This window comes from Lemur catta, chromosome 9 (genome assembly GCF_020740605.2).
Source record: "Lemur catta isolate mLemCat1 chromosome 9, mLemCat1.pri, whole genome shotgun sequence".
Lineage (NCBI taxonomy): Eukaryota > Metazoa > Chordata > Mammalia > Primates > Lemuridae > Lemur > Lemur catta.
Window position 1 is genome coordinate 62,058,160 of NC_059136.1, and position 9,079 is coordinate 62,067,238.

At 39.8% G+C, this 9,079-nt stretch overlaps 1 long non-coding RNA gene across 2 annotated transcripts; it reads right to left on the reverse strand.

The window, feature by feature from the left end:
* Positions 1 to 699: 699 nt before the first annotated feature.
* Positions 700 to 8,855, reverse strand: LOC123644772. 2 transcript variants are annotated; one of them, XR_006737252.1, is made up of 4 exons: positions 8,704 to 8,855; positions 4,791 to 4,899; positions 1,607 to 1,777; positions 700 to 894 (listed from the first exon to the last, which is right to left on the reverse strand). It is a non-coding gene; the product is annotated as an uncharacterized LOC123644772 (long non-coding RNA). The 2 variants fall into 2 exon arrangements; XR_006737251.1 differs by lacking the exon at positions 8,704 to 8,855 and having other exon boundaries at positions 4,791 to 4,991.
* Between the last annotated feature and the right edge of the window lie 224 nt (positions 8,856 to 9,079).

The following is a 9,079-nucleotide window of genomic DNA, read 5'->3' on the forward strand; positions in this document are numbered from 1 at the left end:
ATTAAAATGTTGGAGCTAAAGAGAAATATTATTAACTACTACTATATACTGTCATTCACTCACCAGTTCCATCATATTTAAGTATCTTCTGATTGTCCAATTAAGATTTATTGAACAAGTGCTGTGTATCATGTTTTTTTGCAAGGAGTTTTATCTATGCTAGCTTATTTATTCTGTAAAATAGCCCATGAAGTCCAAAGGTCAACAGTGAGGAAGAGAACAGTAATAAAGTAGTAGCAGTATAGTTCCTATCCCCCATGACCTTGGGAAACAGTAAAAACTACAAACTACATAAACACAAAACAACCAAAGAGTAAATAAGCAACATATGAATAAGTAGGAAATGAGTATAAACCAACTTCACCAGTACCAATGTAGGTGGAAAAGCCCTAGATTAAGGTCTTGACCTTAATTTCCTCACCTGTTCAGTGAGGCCTAGATTAAATGACCTGTACGGGGATTTGCAGCTCAGACAGGATGTCATTCAACACCTCCTAACGAGCTGAATGAACAGAGTGGTGTGGATTTATTCAGGGAAGTTTCCTTGAAAGGGAGAAAATTTTTAACCTGTTCTCCTTCAACTCTCCAAAAATTTTATTACACAAATTCAATAAAGTCTCCTATGCCTACCTAGAGGCCAAATCCAATTGCTGTAGTTCAGTTCAGGCCTTACCTTATTTGACTCCTTGGTTGCCTTTGCACTGCTGACTGGTCTACCTTTCTTCAAACTTCCTCCTCTTTGATGTCCCGGAAACTCTTCTCTCCTGGTTCTCTTCTTACTTTCTGGCCTCTCTTCTTCCTCCATCCACACTTAACACAGACGATCCCTGAGGTCTGTCGTTGGCTTTTCTCTTATTCTTCCACATGTTCTGACAATTTCATCCAAACCTGTGGCTTCAAATACCAACCACACAGTCTCTCATCTTTCTCTCTAATGGTAGTGCCTTCCCCAAGTTCCACATTCATGTATCAACCACTTACTGGCTAACATGTTCCTAAATGCCTCAACAGCCACAAGTTCAAAACTGAACCCCATCCACACCCCTACCTTTCCCCTGGAAGTCATCAAAGCCTCTCCCTTCACATCATTGGTTTTCAGGTCCTGCCATTCCACCTCCAAGGTATCTCACAAGTCCAGCCCCACTGTAATATCTCCGCATAAAGCACCCAGCCTCTCTCTCTCTCCTGATCGCCTTGCCTCACTGCCTGCCCATTCCAAATACTAGAGGACTATTTCTCACATAATATTTAATTATGACCCCCGCCCCACCAGCTCAATACTCTTCACATATTGTCAAATGCTGATGGGGTAAAACCTGAACTCCTTCGCATGGCAAACTAGACCATCGTATCTGCCCTCGTCAGAGCTGCCATCACACTGAACTGTGCTGTAGCTGCTTGCCTGTGCCCACCGCATCCCCATATGCACAATGCTTGAACATAACAGGCTCTAGAACCACTAAGTACCTATGTGAATGAACAAATACCTCAAATTTCCTCACAAAATTTCTCCCTTTATACATTATTTCATCATTTTTATTGTCTATACCTTTAATAGTAATACCATTCTAAAATAACAGTGAAGATATTTTCCATTTTCTTATACCTTAATTTTAAACCAGTAAAACCTCAAGTGAGCATCTAATTCAGTAGTTCTCAACCTTGGGTACACATAAGAATCACCTGAAGACTTTTTTTTTAAAAAGCTGGCTCCCATCTGGACCAATGGAATCAAAATTCAGCCTTTATGTTTACTGTGGCCACTGGAGGACTTTCACTGGAAAAAGAAAAAAGAGCCAACATTCATTAAAGAGATTGACATCATGTTCAATGCATAAAATTTTATACATGGTATCTTCTCTACTCTTTCAAACAATTCATGAAGTAGAATCCTCTTTTTACTTATGAGGCACCTGAAACTCAAATTAATGTACTTGAATGGAGTCACTCAACTAGTATGTGGTGAGTCTAGGACTCTAATCCAAAGCTGTTTCCAAAGAACATGTGCTTTCCTCTGTCTAAGCCTCCAGAAAGGCAGTGCAAAACGTGTCAGGGGAGGGAGGGAAGGAAAAAAAGAATAACAATGGACATTGGATTTGAGCATGGGGAACAACCCACAGTCCCCCTGAGTGTAGCAGGAGTGAACCATCAATCTGGACATACTGGTTTGAAGTTTTAAATAAATGTGACCATTTGGCAAACACCTAAGTGATAATTGTTCCAGGCAAAAACTGTACATAGATGCCAAAATTAAAGAATGAATAAGAAAAGGGATATTTATAGTCTCAAAGTATATCCCCACAAAATACTTATTTACAAAGGGGAAAGTGTAACTTTATAGTGGAGAAGCCTGGTAGACCCCACCTTAACCAACTGAGCCAAGTTGATATCATTAGTAACCAGTAATGAGAGAAACTGACATCTTACGTCTCCTGATAGAATGCGCTGAGAAGGCCACAGCATCATGTCTATAGCATTCTTGCCAAAAATGCACAACTTGAATTATGAGGAAACATCAGACAAACCCAAATTGAGGGACAATCTATAAAACAACTAGCCAATCCTCTTCAATAGACTCAAGATCATAGAAGACAAAGACCAAGAACTGTCCCAGATTAAAGAAAAATAAGGAGATACAACTAAATGCAATGTGTGGTCCTAAATTGGACAGGGGACCAAAAAAAAGAACATTAGTAAGATAGTTTGTGAAATATGAGTAAAATGTATAGATTAAATAACAGTATTATAGTAATGTTAATTTCCTGCTTTTGCTTATTATATTGTGATTATATATCAATATTTGGGGGATTTGGATAAAGGGTATGTGAAATTTCTTTAAATTATTTTTACAATTTTTATAAGTCTGAAATTATTCTCAACTAAAAAGTTTTTAAAAATTAAAAATTTAAAATGTGTGCTCTAAAGTTGTGAGACTGGCTTTTATCCATGAATCTGAGGATAATTCTATAAGGAGTACCAAATTATTTTGAGTGTTATGCATGACATTTGCCTCTCAAGATGATTACCTTTTAAGACAGTGTCATTTTACATGTATATAATGTCACGCTTGTTACATTACCAGTTGCATTTCATTACAATCCCATATGTATTTCTTTTTCTTAGCACCCATAGGTTTTAAGGTACCGCTTCACTAAGTATCATTTGATAGGTAAGAAGCTGAGCAACTCCCACAGCTCACAGGGCCAGTAAATGGCAGAGGCAGAGCTGGAAACTGGTGTCTGCTCCACCTTCAGGGCTCCTTCCACTGGGCTACACTGCCTCACAGATCTTAATTCTCTGGTAGAGTGCACTCAAGACACAAAGAGTCTGAGAAAGACCAAAGAAGCTGAAGTGGAACGGAAGAATGATAGACTCCATTGACGGAATTCATACTGCAAGACACCTGCACCTGAATGTTTACAGCAGCACAATTCACAATTGCAAAGATGTGGAAACAACCCAAATGCCCATCAATTCATGAATGGATTAGCAAAATGTGGTATATGTATACCATGGAATATTACTCAGCTATAAGAAATAACGGTGATATGGCATCTCTTTGGTTCTCCTGGAGAGAGATGGAATCTATTCTATTAAGTGAAGTATCCCAAAAATGGAAAAATAAGCATCACATGTACTCACCAGCAAACTGGTTTCCCTGATCATCACCTAAGTGCACATTTGGGAATAACACCAATTGGATATTGGACAGAGGTGGGGGCTGGGGGGAAGCAATGGGTGTATACCTACTTGATGAGTGCGATGTGCACTGTCTGGGGAATGGACACGCTTGAAGTTCTGACTGGGGGGGATGAGAGGGAGAGGATGGGTGCATACCTACGTGATGAGTGCAATGAGCACTGTCTAGGGAACGGACACGCTTGAAGCTCAGACTCAGGGGGATGGGGGGGCATGGGCAATATATATAACCTGAACTTTTATACCCCTATAATGAGCTGAAATTAAAAAAAAAATAAAATAAAAAAAGGGAAAAAAAATTCTCTCTAAAGTTAGTAAAAAAGCATGTTAATATTTTACATTTTGGGTGGGGGAAATGCTAATCTATCTTTCCTTCCCCAAGACCTTTAATAACCATGATAATAATGGCTGACATTTGCTGAGCAATTACTATTGCCAATTACTGTTCCAAGTTCCAATATGTTAGCTCATTATTCTCTGCAACCACCTTACACTGTAGATACATTATTCCAGTTTCACAGATGAGGAAACTAAGGTACTGAGAGTTTAAGCAACTTGCCACAATCACATAGCTGAAGGATAAAGGGATAGCTCAGTGAGATCAAATTGATCCAGGGTCTTTTTTTTTTAGGATTTCCAGAATGCTTTTGCTTCTCCCATAAGCATTCTTAAAGTTCTCTATCTCCTTCCAAAGTCCACATCCCTTTCATAACAGTGCCTTCCATCACCACAGCCTCTTTTCAGATCTTTAGGAGCAATTGTTTCAAATGGTGAAAGCTAGATCATTTTGTCAATCATACTGAACAGTGCTCACTCTGCCCCAAAGACCACACCCAAGTTAATAAGAGGAGGAGACAATATTAAAAAGATCATGTCTCTACACTTAAGGTGCTTATAGTCTCCTCAAAGAATTCCTTTAAAAGTTAACTTAAGATCTTTCACTATCCTAAGAAAAGGCAGTGACTCTCTTCTCTGTCCATAAGGATTTGATGGGGTATGGACTTTTATCCTTTATCAGACTGGATTCCAATCTTTCACTTGCCAATGGTCAGGATGCATAATTAGAGACAGATCAGGTCAAAATTACTTACTGATTTGCTTGTTCAAAATAGTTCAGATTTGCCATTGTAAGAGACTTCTCAAATGAGACGGTAAATTTGATAAGCTCCTTGACTACTTGTCTTCAACAGTATTTTCTTCCTGTCATATGGAGATATCATTGATGTAACATTAGTAACAACGGGAGTAATGAGATTCACACTGAGCCCACCCCTCTGTGACCAGGAGCAGCAAGCTCTTTCTGGGGTTGGCAACCTGTCAACAGCCTCTAAGAGATCAGACCCTTGCCCTTGTCAGTTCCCTACTCTTCAGGGGCTGATTATCCAATCTAGGACCTCTTGTGGCAGGTTCATCTCCTATACTCCGCTACATGTCATTTGCCTGTGCAAACTCATTTCAACCAAGTCTTCAGAAATTCCCTGTACTATAGTGAAGCATTTCTTAGGCAGGGTGGCTTCTAGCAGATGGCAGACAGAAAACAGATTTTGATTTCTTCTTTGAAGATCCACAAAACTTCCCTGATATTTACAGAAAAAGTGTCCCAGCATCTCTCATAATTCCACATACTATTATTAAAGGTTGAGAGAGACAGAACATTTGGCCCATCACGCTTTGATACTACTATCTTTATAAACTCAGGAAACCTGAACAAAGTTTGAAGCTGTAACTCCTTTTTGCCTGCTACACACACACACACACACCCCTTTGCATTGCCTATTCTTCTGACTTACGTTAAAATTCAGATACAGATTCTAAGACAATAAACCTTATGGGAATGGGGAGGGGGTGGTAATGCTAGCATAATATTAAGAATTATGACACCATAATGCCCTAATTTTATTATTATATACTATATTTACTCACATTTCATAAGTTTGAAAAAAGGTTAAATAGATAGCTTCTCAATACTGGAAATCCTTCTTAGCTTGGATGTGGAGGATAATTTGCTATGACTGGGGAGGAAAATGAGGCAACTCTGGGACTTATAGATGTGACTCACAAATTGGAATAGCTTTTCTGACTCCTCTGTTATCATCTGATGGGTCAAGCCTACAAGTATTCATTATGGAGTTCTTAGGAATAAATCTCCACTGAACTCTGCCTGCCACAGCCAAATCTCTCCAAACACCGCAGGCCCACAGGGAACATTCCTAAGAGGTTAACGGCACCAAATGCACAGATGTTGATGGTTCAATTTGCCTACAACATAACAAAGACACATACATACACCCTCATCATTATTCCTCCTCCAGAAGATAAAGATTGAAACATGCTTCCAGCAGCCTATTTAACCACAGCGTGTTTAGAATCTTTTCAACCTGTCTGAAGTACAGAGATAAAATTATTTATGTTGCTGAAAATAACACCTAAACGTTTTCATATTTTTAAAATCACAACTAAATTTTAAGCTCTTCTTAGTCTCTCTGCTTCCTATATATGGTCCCTTTCTACCTCAGAGCCTCTGATATTTGGAAATCAGCTCACAAAAGGTACTTACTGCTCAAGGCATGAATCTAAAAGTCACATAATGTCTTTTCTCCTTTGTCCCTATTTCTTAATTTTTTTTTTTTTCTTTCCTTCTCCCACTACCCAAGACCTAATGCTCACATTCTAAGTCTCTGGTCTTTTCCCTCCTTGGCAGAGTCAATCTGATTTCAAAATTTATGTAGAAGCTGGTAGGTGGTAGAATCTCAACAGAGCCTACACCCCTATGAATTATGGTAACCAGCCATTGTTATATTGTCACAGACATAAATAGAAAACCTTTCAGCTGGTGTTTATTTCTTTTCATACAATCTTCCACAGATCCCTACAGCTTCTCAGAGTACTTCAGAGTTTCCACAGAAAATTATTTGCCAAGAAATAATGAAGAAACTAAGAAACCATACCATACCTTGCTTTTATCTGGGATCTTTATTAGAGTTCCTCCTAAATTTCATGTGGTTAAAAAAGAAAAAAGGTACTATGGCTTAAGAAAAAGTTTGAAAACAATGTATAGTCCAGCTTTATGTTTTACACATGCAAAAACTGAGACCCAGAGAAGGCAAAGGAATGGAATGAAAGTCAGAAAGTTCCTCAGGATCTACACAGAAGGACCATGGTATAAGTTTATAAAGATTATAATAGCCCTGGATTGGAGCTGAGGTGACAGATCCATAGGATTTTACAATCTTGGGTTGGTGGGCATATAAAGACCTTTGGGGTCCCTATGAATGCACCCTCTCCATGGCAACCTCCAAGAGGCAGCCTGATACTGAATTGGCCACTGTGGGGAGCCTTAGTGTACTCCCCAGAGCTCCAGCTTCCTGTATAAGCATGTCCAGCAAATCGTCCTCTATAGTAGAGGAAAACTAAAAATAGCCCAAATGTGTATACAGGTACAATGGAATGTTTTACAGCAATAAAAAAGAGTAAGAAAACACGTTAGTACTAAAATAGAATTGTCTCCAAGATATAGTCATATTAAAAACATAAAGCCAGGATGATATATAATTTGTACAATGCATTAAATGTCTCTAGAAAGCCATGAGGAAGGGGTAGAAATGGGTGGGAGACTTCTCATCATAAACCTCTTTGAATTCTTTGACTTGAATCGCATGAATGTATCCCCTCATCGAAAAATAAGTTTGTTTTAAATTTAAAAGCCCCAGTTTCAAAATACGTCTTGGATTTTTGTTTTTGTATCTGCGACTCTTTTAAAACCTATTTGTTTTCTCTTTATTCTCCATGGGTACCTCAATTTCCCTTCCTTGACAAAAAGAACTGTTTGTCCCTTCTTCATTTGATTTTATAATAAACTTGTTGCTGGCTTTAAGTTCAATTGCCCAGCATCCAATAAAGTATCCAACAAAGCTAGCATAAAAGATAGCTGCTTCCTGACATTTTAAAACACTGAGCTTTCATGTCTCTGGCTTCCCCATATCCCCCAATCTGAGGCTGCCAGATCCTTCCTTCCATGCCCCATCCAAATGCATCATGGTCGCACAATGGTCATGTCTGAACCATTTTTCCAGGAGCTTTCATTAGAGCCCAGCTCCACAGCCTTCTAAAACCCAGGCAGAAGGTATTCTCTATCCTTCAAGCTAAAACTTCCTTCTTTAGCTCATCACAGCTCAAGAACTGAGATCTTAAATTTATGGGAATCAATCTTTCAGCAAGTATTATCGTAGCTAAAATCTATTATAGCTAAAATGGGTGTGTTATATTCCATACTTCCTGTTCCAATAAATTTTCATAAATGGAAGGTCGCAGGAGCGCTGGGAATCTCACCCTGCAGTGCCCCCTACTGGTCATTTTAAGAATCGGCGAGGAGGGAATAAAGGGAATGGCAGTGACTTTCTAAACAGTGCTGAAGGAATAATCTATGTGGTAGGGTTTTGTTTTGTTTCCACATACCTTTCAAACTGGGTATCATTTTGGTACATATGCCATCCTGGGTACAAGCTTCCAGAGAATGTCTATGGGTCACACTGATGATGACCCAGCGTCAACAGGAGGAGGAGACACTTCAAATTGCAGGGAGAGGTGGAAGAGGACCCCTCTTAGAAGAGAAGCACCGTGCCTAGAATCTTAAGAGCTCCCTGCCTCACACCCCCAGCCCTAGACAGGGTGGCCACCATAGGACATAAGGTGGGTTTCATCTGCCAAAAACTCTATGCTGAAATTCTCCTCTTGGATTTTTTCCCCTCATGAATTTTCCTTCTCTTTCAACATGCGAATAACACTGGGCAGGTTAACTGAATTGGTTTTGCATTTGCTTTAATGTGATTTTCTTGGACCTGATTGGTTTTGTCCAACAACTAGTGGAAAGCAACTTGGTTCTGAGTTAGCGGGGACTAAGGAGCGTGGGGCATGTCCAACAAGAGGCCTCTGGGCATCCAGGGGAGGCAGAAAGACCCTGAGGAACCTGCCTACAGTCCCATCCACGTGAACATTTTACCTTACCTTGGTGAAGCAGGATGTTCAAATGGGACTCTTCCCATCTTAACATTTTGGCCATGCTCCAAAGCTGAGACAACAGATGTGAAGGCCTCCCCTGTAGGATTTGCAAGGGGTTGACCAAAACCATTGTTCTTCCATGGAAACCCATCACCCATCTCCTGACAATGTAAAAGAAATGTTAAGAATTCATCAGGAGAGAAGCTAGGAGGTAGCTGGGATTTTCTTTGAAGAAAGTTGTTGGTATCCCAAGAGTCCTCCCCCACCACAGACAAGGAGAAGGTGGTGCCTTTCCCCTTCTCATGCCAAGAGAGGGGCTCTTCGAGAGGACAACTTGGAGAGTTTGTCATTCATTCCCTGGAGAGTGCAGACTGACACCTGA